The sequence below is a fragment of the Carassius auratus genome, chromosome 24 (genome assembly GCF_003368295.1).
Source record: "Carassius auratus strain Wakin chromosome 24, ASM336829v1, whole genome shotgun sequence".
Taxonomy (NCBI): Eukaryota; Metazoa; Chordata; class Actinopteri; order Cypriniformes; family Cyprinidae; genus Carassius; species Carassius auratus.
The window spans coordinates 3,691,392-3,703,502 of record NC_039266.1 but is presented as its reverse complement, the minus strand read 5'-3'; the positions used below and the strand labels follow the sequence as shown (position 1 = coordinate 3,703,502).

At 36.3% G+C, this 12,111-nt stretch overlaps 1 long non-coding RNA gene across 1 annotated transcript; it reads right to left on the bottom strand.

Annotated features, from left to right (window-relative positions):
• Positions 1–9,054: 9,054 nt before the first annotated feature.
• On the bottom strand, positions 9,055–11,618 carry LOC113042739 (uncharacterized). The gene is made up of 3 exons (XR_003275612.1): positions 11,223–11,618; positions 10,460–10,517; positions 9,055–9,207 (listed from the first exon to the last, which is right to left on the bottom strand). It is a non-coding gene; the product is annotated as an uncharacterized LOC113042739 (long non-coding RNA).
• Positions 11,619–12,111: the final 493 nt, after the last annotated feature.

Below are 12,111 nucleotides of genomic sequence, written 5' to 3'. Positions count from 1 at the left end.
GCTTAGTCTTCATCTGTGAGCTGAACAGTTTTACTGTTACATCCATGAGATTACGTAAATTAAGATAAATGTCATGTCACAGGATGGAATAGGTCAGTATCAAATGAGTTTGAAATTATTATTTGCAGCACAAATAAGTATTTTTAGAATTTTGTTTTTAATTCCTGAAACTGTCAGAAAAGGATAAGGCCTAAGAGATTTCTTAAGCTGTAATGAAAACAGCAATGTTAGCAACAGCAACAAAAAATAACAATTTAAAATAATTTTTTTTTCTGGTGATTAAAGAGATGATTAAGTCTCTCTCTCTCTCTCTTTCTCTCTCTTTCTGTCTCTCATTGTGTCTGCCACTCAGCTCATGCCCATCCCCCACTCACAGACACACACACACACACACACACACTTGGCCAGCACACATACATTCCTCAAACAGAGGGACAGAGTGAGTTGAGATGTCTGACAGTTTTTTAATTTTCTTTTAATCATACAGTGTTGTAAAGTCATGAAACTATGCATATGTCCTCAGAATGATTTGATCTCTGTATGAATTTTTTTTAAGTGTTTGGAAGCTGCAATTTAAAAATACAAGACAATTAATGATTCCCTTTTTACTGTCATTTCAAAAAATCACCACGACAAAACCGTTCAAGCTAACCAAAATCCGTTCGCAATTTAAGTTCCTCAATGTTTTTTCAACATGTAGACAAAGTTTGGTGAGTATAGTGAACATTTCCTGTGAGGAGTATGCATTAAATCAGAGCTCAATTTAAATATTCAAATCAAAATAGCCGACTTCCTGTTGGTCGTAGCTGATGACTGTGAATTAGAAAGTTGTCCGTCTTGATAAGAACAATTTATGTACCAAGTTTGGTGTCTGTAGCTAAAACTAATCCCTCCACTTTTGACAAAAGGTGGCGCTATAGAGTGCCTCCTTCACGCCCTTTTAAAAGCTTTTGCCATGGTCTAGCTATCTTTAATACTGATATCTGTTTCGAGTTTCATGTAAATCTGAGCTAGTTATCTGCCTAAAAATCACCAGAACAGAACATTCAAGTTTGACACGTTGCCATGGCAACACTATATTAGATATAAATATCCCCACAACAGATTTTCTTCGGCCGTGTTTTGTCATTATTCTGATGAAGTTTGAAGCAAATCAAGTAAAAATAATATGCTGAATTCAAAGCGTTTTGAAAACGATTCACTTCCTGCTGCCAGTTGGTGGCGCTATAACTTTGACTCCTAATAGTCACATATATATGATCGGTATCATACAATGAACAAACCAATTAAGTTTGATCAAATTCAGGAAATGTATGTGGATGTTATTATACATTTCCTGTTTCTCCTTTCTCGCCATAATTTCAACGCCTCGCCACGGGCAAACCGTTCGAGATATCAAAAATCTCTTCGCAATTTAGCATCCCCAATGTCTTGAGATCGTGTTCTCCGAGTTTGGTGGTGAATGGGTGGAGTTCCTCAGAGGAGTATATCAAATTCCAGAGCATGTGTTTTTCATAAAACCCTAAATAGCCAACTTCCTGTTGGGCGGAGCTTATGACATGCAGTGTGAAAGTTGTTTGGTTTGATGAGTTATATATATGTACCAAGTTTCATATGTATACGTGCAAGTATGCATGATATATGGCCCTCGGTACTACAGGGGGCGCTGTAGAGCCCCTGTGCCACGCCCGTGTATCAGACTCTGCCCGGCCCTATTGGCCGCAGGTTCCAAGGTGTGTGCCAATTTTCAAGAGTTTTTGAGCATGTTAAGGGCCCCAAAAGCCCCCGAAACCTTGAAGAAAAATAATAATAATAATAATAATAACAAATAATCCTAAGGAAAACAATAGGGCTCTCGCCCTCCAGGCTTGAGCCCTAATAATCCTAAGGAAAACAATAGGCCTCTCGCCCTTTGGGCTTGAGCCCTAATAATAATAACAAATAATCCTAAGGAAAACAATAGGGCTCTCGCCCTCCAGGCTTGAGCCCTAATAATAATAACAAATAATCCTAAGGAAAACAATAGGGCTCTCGCCCTCCAGGCTTGAGCCCTAATAATAATAAGAAGAAGAATCCTTAGAAGAACAATAGGGCTCTTCGCCCCTTCGGGCTTGAGCCCTAATAAGAATAATCCTTAGGGGAACAATAGGGCCCTGCGCCCATTGGCTCGGGCCCTAATAAGAATAATCCTTAGGGGAACAATAGGGCCCTGCGCCCATTGGCTCGGGCCCTAAAAAAAAAAATAATCCTAAGGAAAACAATAGGGATCTCGCCCTCCAGGCTTGAGCCCTAATAATAAACGGAACAATTCCAATAGGGTCCTCGCACTGCAGTGCTCGGGCCCTAATAAACGGAGCAATTCCAAGAGGGTCCTCTCACCATCGGTGCTCGGGACCTAATAAACAAAGCAAAAACAAGAGGGTCCTCGCACCATCGGTGCTCGGGCCCTAATAAAAAACAAAGCAGATACAAGAGTGTCCTCGCACCTCGGTGCTCGGGCCCTAATTACAGCCTATGCTCTCAATGTCAAATGCAGAAATGTTAATCCATGCATTTATGATTTCAAGGTTAGATTATTGTAATGCTTTATTGGGTGGTTGTTCTGCACGCTTAGTAAACAAACTACAGCTAGTCCAAAATGCAGCAGCAAGAGTTCTTACTAGAACCAGGAAGTATGACCATATTAGCCCAGTCCTGTCAACGCTCCACTGGCTCCCTATCAAACATCGTATAGAGTTTAAAATATTGCTTATTACTTATAAAGCCCTGAATGGTTTAGCACCTCAGTATTTGAATGAGCTCCTTTTACATTATAATCCTCTACGTCCGCTACGTTCTCAAAACTCAGGCAATTTGATAATACCTAGAATATCAAAATCAACTGCAGGCGGCAGATCCTTTTCCTATTTGGCGCCTAAACTCTGGAATAACCTACATAACATTGTTCGGGAGGCAGACACACTTTTGCAGTTTAAATCTAGATTAAAGACCCATCTCTTTAACCTGGCTTACACATAACATACTAATATGCTTTTAATATCCAAATCCGTTAAAGGATTTTTAGGTTGCATTAATTAGGTAAACCGGAACCGGAAACACTTCCCATAACACCCTATGTACTTGCTACATCATTAGAAGAATGGCATCTACACTAATATTTGTCTGTTTCTCTCTTATTCCAAGTTCACTGTAGCCACCAGATCCAGTCTGTATCCAGATCAGAGGGTCACTGCAGTCACCCAGATCCAGTACGTATCCAGACCAGATGGTGGATCAGCACCTAGAAAGGACCTCTACAGTCCTGAAAGACAGCGGAGACCAGGATAACTAAAGCCCCAGATACAGATCCCCTGTAAAGACCTTGTCTCAGAGGAAAACCAGGACAAGACCACAGGAAACTGATGATTCTTCTGCACAATTCTGACTTTGCTGCAGCCTGGAATTGAACTACTGGTTTCGTCTGGTCAGAGGAGAACTGACCCCCCAACTGAGCCTGGTTTCTCCCAAGGTTTTTTTCTCCATTCTGTCACTGGTTCCTTTCGGTTCCTTGCCGCTGTCGCCTCTGGCTTGCTTAGTTGGGGTCACTTCATCTACAGCGATATCGTTGACTTGATTGCAAATAAATGCACAGACACTATTTAACTGAACAGAGATGACATCACTGAATTCAATGATGAACTGCCTTTAACTATAATTTTGCATTATTGACACATTGTTTTCCTAATGAATGTTGTTCAGTTGCTTTGATGCAATGTATTTTGTTTAAAGCTCTATATAAATAAAGGTGACTTTGACTTTGACTTTGAAAGCAGCCTCCTTTTTTTTTCTTCAAACAATAAACATGCAATTTCTCTTCAGAGATTGGCCATGGAGAGCGAGGCACGCATTTCTTATAGAATCAGCAAGAATAGTTAAAATGTTCATTTTCCTTTTTTTTTTTTTACTCTCAACATGCTTCCTTTTAAACTAACGTTAAATCTTTCAGCAGCGTGTTGGTCATCATACTTTAAAAAAGTAATTAGTTACAGTTACAAATTACTTCTCCTAAAATGTAACTGAGTTAGTAACTCAGTTACCACATTGTAAAAGTAATTAGTTACTCAGCAAAGTAACTGTGACGTTATTTTTTATGTTCCATAATGCTATTATGTCATATAACATCTTTAATATATAAGATGTTTATATTAACTGATTGAAGAATAAAAACACTAAGTATTTTAGAAAATGTTGTATTTATTTGAACTCAATAGATTGCAGCCTGCCATATGATATGCATAGAAATACAAAATATAAAAAATAAATATTGAAAATAAAATTCAAGTGCAAAATTAAGACGAACAAATTTAAACTTGGGTAAAAAGAAACAGGGAAAACTGGCCATTAGTGCAAATCTCTTTAACTGTATATTAGACCTACAATGAACAGAACACTATCCAACTCTTATGGTGCGTTCACACCAGACGCAAATAGAGCGTCTGGCGTGAGTGATTTTAATGTTAATGATTTGAAGTGTTTGTTGTAGTATAGTTGTATTTATGTATAAATAACAAAATTATGTCTTCTTTTCAGAAAATGAATTCAGCTATATTTTATGGAAAGGGCAGTAGGAAGAGTGCAGAGTTGGCCTGTCATGGAGAAGAAATTCAATTAAATTCAATTCAAGTTTATTTGTATAGTGCTTTTTACAATACAAATCGTCACAAAGCAACTTTACAGAAAATTATGTTTCTACAATATTTAGTAGTAGCTTATGGTGGTGACTGTCAGTTTGTGCACATTTGACAGGATTTTTACAAAAAATTAGTATTGTTTTTTTCGTATGTGCCTTTACGTATTTACAGTGTCATTTACGTATTATCTGGACATTATTACAGGTTTGATATGTATCGAAATTTACGTAAAAACAACCTCAAATACATTCAGATAGAACGTGTTCTCTGACTAGTCAGTTATCCATAGAAATTTGCTCATGAAGCTGCTTTTCAATGCGTATCTGATTAATTTTTTTAATAGTTATGTATATTTTCCCTTTTTATGATTATTATTTTTTTTTATAAATGTAAGATCCCTAAACCTCACCCGAACCTAAACATATTTTATACAGAATGTTAAAAGAGTAAAACATAAAACAATTTTAGTAAAAATTTAACATTAAAACGTTTTTTTGAGCCACTAACGTTAATCTTACACCTGCCCCTAAACCTACCATAACCATTTCTTAAAACTACATAACGTTACTGTTATAAATAAACAAATAACAGACAAACAAACATAACGTTAATCATTTATTTTTTGCGAAAAAATATCAAAAGTGGTACCAAAAGTAGTTCAAATGATAATGAGTTCCAGACGTCGAAGTCCTCTCTGGAGGTAATAGTTTTAATAGGGTACAGAGCAGAATTTAATTTATTAATCCGTGAAATTATGAATCTGTCTTCTCTCCGTGAAGGCGCACTGGTGCAGTACAGGAGCATTTTCAAGTTCAAAACGGTGCGCAACGTTTTGCTACGGTTTCCGGATTGAACGTCACGTTTCCTGGAAACGGCGTGCACAGGTATGCAACGGGGTTTGAGATGCGTTTTCTCTTGTTTGGTGGGTGTGTCAGAACTGCAGTCCAATCAGCAGCAACATGTATATAAAGCACACGGTATTAAAGTGAACTCGCACAATGGCTTCAAGGAAAATAATGTACAAATGTGTTCGTTGCAGCTCGCAACAACTGAGGATATTAGAAGACATGTTTGTCATAAGTTTTATTGTAAAAATTTAGGATATCAACATAATGATGTAGTTGTTTATATTTTTAGCTTCAATGCAATTGTATGACATTTAGTATAGAAATAAACAATGGTAATTAAGTACTTTTCCTAAAATGAGAAAGAAAATACAGAGTATTAAAACCGTATGAATTACAAATAAAGTCTGTATGTGAGGCTAAATAGATGGCTCCGAAAATTCTTCACAAAGAAACCAAAGAATGGCCTTTTTTTGTTCAAAGAATGGCCTTCTCAGCTGCCATAGTTGCAACTCTTGCGTCACCAGAACAGTGTGTTCAACGCATCACCGTTTCTGTTTAAAAAAGGTTGTGCAAAGTTTTGTCGGGGCTGAAAGCAGCCCTGATTTCAAATGTCTAATCCATACCATATGTAGACGCCCCATCGAACGCTACTGCCTATTGGCACGAACAAGCCGTGGAGCCGCCATCTTGGACCGGTCACCAGCTCCACTCAGTGTAACTTGTTTGCCAGGTGCAATGAGCTGTCAGCGCATTAAATTAATCATATCTCACTGAATACCTAACTGATTTTGACCCGGGTTTTTTTGCTGCAAAGGTCATTCATGCAGCTATGATATAGGACACATGGTTCAGCGTATTTTAATATTCATAATAGGCTTTACAGTTACATATTATATTCTGATATAAGATATAAGTTACCAGACGCCCAAAATCTAAATATGTGAGGTAGAATATTTATAAATCTATAAATATGATAAAGAAGCAGAAATAGATAGTTGCAGTAAAATAAGATATTTTAATAAGTTGAAGAAACAATTTATTATAATTTGTGACACATACACTCTCTCTGGTTCTCTCGCTCTCTCTCTCTCTCTCTCTCACACACACACACACACACACACAAACACTATCTCTTCTGTGACTGTTGACACCTTAGGAGCTTGTATTGCTGAAGCTTGGCGGATCACCCTCTCTGCAGCTCTCAGCACCTTATAATAAGAATACAAATAATGCATATTTATATAGCGCTTTACACAGTACTCAAATACACTTTGCAGAACAGAGAAAATATGAAAAAAGCAACCTTAATATACGTTACTGCCTGATATCACGTGCGCAAACACAAATAAATTATTATGTTCTGTCGAACAATGTATGTACTTCAGATTGGATTGTGTTGGTAGGCACTAAACGTTACCTAACGCTAAAAGTAAGTTACGTGCATCTAACAAGTGCTTTTTCGAACTTCTTTCTGATCTGAATAGTAAGTTATGTGAGAAACACTCGAGTTGAGGGAGGGAGATACATAGTCTAACTAATGTAAGCTAGCTACAATTTCAGTACAGTACTATCAAAGATCCTTGCTCCTTCTCAATTCTCTGGATTTAAGGACAAACTACAACCAATAGTACAATAGTAATGTTAAATCTTACTTGTGAAAAGTAATCCTGAGCCGTATTTGCGGTGGTCCGCCGATTAGAACAGCAAAATGCTGCACAGTGCTCTGGCATCTTAACTGCTGCTATGCAACGAAACTAGGAGTACGACCGGTTCAAGATGGCAGCCGCAAATCTCGTCGCCCAGCGGCCAATAGGGCGTCTACTTATATGAGGCGTTTCTCAATGTCAAGGATACTTCCTTGGTAGGACTGATCCTTCCAAGTCACTTCCTTCAGAGGCTAGGTGAGAGCATAGACAGTAAAAGAAATATAACAAATGTTTGGTAATGTAAATAAAAACCGTTAAAGCTCAGAATACGTTAACGTTCGACATTTTTGAACTAACGTTAGATAGCAAAGCTGCGCGCATAGGATTGTGGGTGATTTGAGAGCGTGAAGAGCGCAAAGGATACACATATGCATCCTTTCCTGTGTATGGGATATTCTTCGAACGAAGGACTCAGTCCTTGGTTGAAATTCTGAGGATCCTCGACATTGGAACAGTCCTTCGACGGATGTCGATGACGTAGCATTCTCGAAATACTGGCTTCCGAGGATACTTCCTTGACATTGAGAAACACCTATGATGTCCATGTCGTAACCTGTGGCGCACTGGCGCTATTTTCAAATTTGAATCATAACGAGCGCGGGCTTTGACTGTGACAGACGCTGTTTCTGAGAATGAAGATGAAGATCGATTGATATGGATATGTTCCTTGCAAACATCTGGATTCTAAAGATATGGAGTACAGCAAACAAATGAAAGTGATTTGTAATTTTATGCTGTGCTTTTGTGTATGTTATTCCTATTAAGTAGATGAGTAAATTGCTTTCAATAAATTCAATAAAAACATTTATTGATATGACAATTTAATACAACAGATTTAAATCATTAAAGCCACGATTTTAATATTAATACATGGGAATTCATATAAATTCACACTTTACGTTAGATTATTTATGTTTTTTTAGCTGCTAACACGTAAGTATTTGTACGTTTTACTGCTATAAATACTTGTAAGTTGTAAGTTTTTATGTGCATAAAAACTTAAGTAAATGTACGTGTGGTAGAACAACATTTAACGTAAAAATACACACTTATACTCATGAGATCACGTTGCAAAATTTAACTCCGTTAGTAACGCCATTACTCTCCAAGCAGGGGTAACTGCAGCCTGAAGCAATGGGCGTGGCAAAAGGTGGGCGTGTCAAAATGTTTCTCATTGGTGGAAAGAAAGGTAGGGTGTGTGGCAAAAGGTTTAGCAAAAACTGTCTGGCGAGCCATACTCTTAGTCGCTATTGGCCTATAGATTAATAGAAAGCGATAAATTAAACACATAATCCTATAAAACCAATTGAAATTCATCAAATCTAAAAACAGCATTAATCATGTAAATAATATTATTTTAAATTACTTTCGAAAGTACCTTCAAAACGGCTTTCTGACCTAATCACCACCGCACTTTTAGGTCTTAGTTTATCAATAATCAAAAACAGATTACAATTATTTTTGAGAATACAAACGTCTCTTAACACGTCTAGTCGCACTTGCTGCTCTTAAGTCAAAGACACTTAAAGTCAGCTGTATTTGTAAACATTAGTGAACTAACAAGAACAAACAACGTACAGCTGTATTTTAATTAAATAACAAAGTTTAATAAATACTGTATCAAATGTATTGCTCATAGTTAATGTTAGTAAATACATCAGTCAACAGATTAAACTTTATTGTAAAGTGTTACACTAGAAAACTAAGTTTTGCCTGATAGAGAAACATTAGTAAAAATTAAAAAAACTAATAAATGTAAAAAAGTAGTCAGAAGAGTTTAGTAACCTTGTTCTAAGTGAAATTAAGAAAACACAGCTTTATCCACTAAAACATTTATTTAGCTTTTAGTTTCAGTCACCAATTCAAGTAAAAAGATCAAGATCAAGACCACAGTATCTACAGCCATTCCACATCTGCTGAGCTCCAGCTCCACTCTGTATGTCTTCCTCACATCTGGACTGACAGACTTCCAGTCAACCATACCTACACAAGAGAAAAACAAATGTTGAGAGATTCAAAAAAGAAATAACCAATAAGTAGAATAAAATATCCAATAAAAAAAGAAGCGCAAGTGTCTGAGAGTGCAAGTCTCAGCCAGACCCTTCTCCATTATATTATAATACAACTGTACTACTGACTCTTCACTGAGTACCAAAAGTACATATGCTTCCTGTGCATGGTTTCTAAAAGAATGGAATCACAAAAAAGTTGATGGGCACTCATCTATACCACAGGTTATACTAATACATTTACATTTATTCATTTAGCAGACACTTTTATTCAAATCGACTTACAAATGAGGACAGAGTTCTCAAGCAATCAAAAACAACAAAAAGAGCAATGATATATAAGAGCTATAACAAGTCTCAGTTAGCTTAACACATTACACGTAGCAAGGGCTTTTAAATAATGTAATAAATAAAAAGAAAACAGATGGAATAGAAAAAGAATAGAGCAAGCTATTTGGTTAATGTGCATATACAACTCCAACATGTTGGGTTAACTTCGAAAGAGTGAATGTCCTTTGAATGCACTTTGGGCAATGGTACAGACAAGGCATGATGATCTAATACAAAAGACTAATCATTCAGAGTAAAGTTACTGACAGTGCTGACACACATCTATTCCATATTCTGTCACCACACTGAACGCTCCTACTATGATTGCTATTTTACAGTCAGTATCCATCAGGTGTATGGTAGGAAAGGTGTATCCGGGTCCCCCTTTCATAAAATATATAAATAAAAAGAATAAGAATAATAATAATAACGAGACAAAAAAAGAAAACACTTTTCAGATTCATCAGATTCTGTTGCATCCTCTTTGGCCCAGACAGTGTAGCTACATACACTGCAGAATTGCAGAAACAATCAGAAGCTAATGTATAAGGTTCACATTATACAGTGCATTTCATGTTCTTGTATACACTGATAAATCTTACATTGTTTTCTAAAACTATTCCTTTATTTTTTTTTAACAGATGGGCTAAAAATGTACAGAAGAATAAAATATTACCTGAAAAGATTTGAAACAAGATATTTTACAGTTGATGATTTTTTTTTTTTTTTTTTTTTTTTTACTTTAATCGCTCCAGCAGGTGTCCTGAAGTATGTGTATTTTTTGAGTACATCCTCCTCAGACATTCCTCCTGTGCTTTCTCAGCATCTTCAGGAGAATGTTCTTGCCGTGTGGTCTTTGACAGTCCATGTGTCTGGATGTGTTTTCTGATACTCACTTTGTAGCACATTCACCTGGGCCTCAACAGACATTGAATCCTCCCCAACAAAAGTTTCCTTCATCAGAACAACAGAAACAGATCATGCTTAGACCATGACAGATATGAGAAACATCTAAATACTTACTGAACAAGGTGCTTTAGATATAAAAAAAAATTATAAAAACATTGAACTTCATAAACATTAAGATGATGGTCAGGCAGTGAGGAAGTGGAGTACATACAAAAAGGATTTAAATATCTTCCTTACATTAACCTGCACTAAGTTAAAATGTAAAATTGATTAACAGTGCAAATATAAATTATGCATATGGCAGTGTGCTTACATATTCTACAATAACATGCAAGTGGAGCAAGTTCTACTTTACATTTCAGGTTTAGGAATATGTCAGGGTTCTTTAAAACCAGTGTGTTGGCAGCTTGAATATACTCTGCATTAGTTGGAAACTCTAATTTGGAGTTTGTTTCTACCTTTCTGATAGAAACAAACTCCAAATTAGAGTTTTTTTATTTTGTCTAATTGTCTTCAGATTGTGAATTGATCTTCATACAGTTGTAATAGCAGAGGTGGTAATAATTATTATACAATGTGGTCATTGTTTTGTCTCACTGTACATATGTCTGTCAACAACAATAAAACTAATTACTAAAGCTGAAAGATATAACACAAAGGAAAAATTATGATCGTATTGTAACAAACTTCTTAATATACGTATTTGTGGTATATAAAGTATAGATAAACATGTAAACGATGAATAATTACCTCACGTCTTATCGCCGCCACCTTGTCTAAGGAAATTACGTAAATGTATATTTACTGCTGATTGGCCAGCACAGTAAAACTCCTTTCACCAATGAGAAACCTTTTGCCACGCCCCTACCATTTGTCACGCCCCTACCTTTCGGCACACCCATTGCTCCAGGCTGCAGCTAGCCCTGTCTCAGTGTTGGGAGTAGGAGACGGGTAGCCGAAATGTAGGGGTGTGCCAAAACTCTAATTTAGAGTTTGTTTCTACCTTTCTGCCAGGTGTTCAACTAATGCAGAGTATATTCAAGCTGCCAACACACTGGTTTTGAAGAACCCTTATAGAAAGAAATGACTGCAATTTAAATTGTTTTTAAACCATTGATTTATCTCTATCAACATAATCACACACAATATTGGGACCCACATTATTAAGTGGCCTTAACTACTGTGTAGTTACATTTTAATTATTAATTTGGTACAATGCACTTATTGTGTACATACATGTTTTTACATTGTACTTATTTTTGAAAAATATCTGCACATAATTACATCTGTAATTAATTTCTGTAATTACATGTATAATTACACGTTGACCCACCCCTTACACCTTAACACACCCTTAAACTTACCCATACCACCAAATCTGTCCCTAACCTTACCTGTTTCCCACCTCAATAGCAGCACAAAAAAAAAAAAAAAAAAAAAAAAAAAGTTGCAATACAATATGAACACAATAAGTACATTGTATTTATTTTTTGATGTAAGTACATAGTAGTTAAGGCCACTTAATATAAAGTGGGACCCAATATTGTAGTAACAAGATGTTGTAATCTTTATTTGCTGGAAAATGACAATCAGTCAAGTTTGTGTTTTAAGCACATCTGACACATCCCTAAACCTGAAA